Source organism: Aphanomyces invadans (assembly GCF_000520115.1).
Source record: "Aphanomyces invadans strain NJM9701 unplaced genomic scaffold supercont1.283, whole genome shotgun sequence".
NCBI classification, from domain to species: domain Eukaryota; phylum Oomycota; class Saprolegniomycetes; order Saprolegniales; family Verrucalvaceae; genus Aphanomyces; species Aphanomyces invadans.
In genome coordinates, this window is record NW_008580428.1 from 9,456 (window position 1) to 10,050 (window position 595).

Consider the following 595-nt stretch of genomic DNA (forward strand, 5'->3'; position numbering starts at 1 on the left):
GTATCACCAACAACTACCAGAGCATGCCGCTGGGGTGGAGACGGCCGTCTTCTCAATATCTAGGACGTTCATCAGGATCTGATAGAACCCGTCCCAGAGGTCGATGGTGCTGAAGATGATCGACTGCCCCATGGAGTCAAGGATGACGTCCTTGCGTGGGATCGGCGTTTGCGCCGGAATGTGGCCGCATTCAGCTTGTTGTAAGCATGAAAGATGCGCCCCTTCCCACTGCCCTTCTTCACACAAAAGGTGGGACTCGAGTGCGGGTCTTGCTTTCCCGCACGTGGTCGGTCTGCTTGCGGGCGGCGAAGAATTCGTCGATGATCGAGACTTGGTCGCGGGGCAGCGGCCACTGCCGCGTGATACATCACTTGGTGCCAGGCACCAGATCGATAATATGTCGGACGCTCTTGTCCTTGGGGAGACACCCCGGGACGCTGTCCGGAAAGACATCTTGGAACTCGCGAACCAAGTCGAAGTACGGGTTCGTTTCCAATTCCTTCCATACCGATGAGAAAGGGCGAAAGGCACTCTCTTCGACGGGGTCGTCGGTCGTCGACGAAACCATGAGGTGCTACTCATGGGCGTTCCTGAT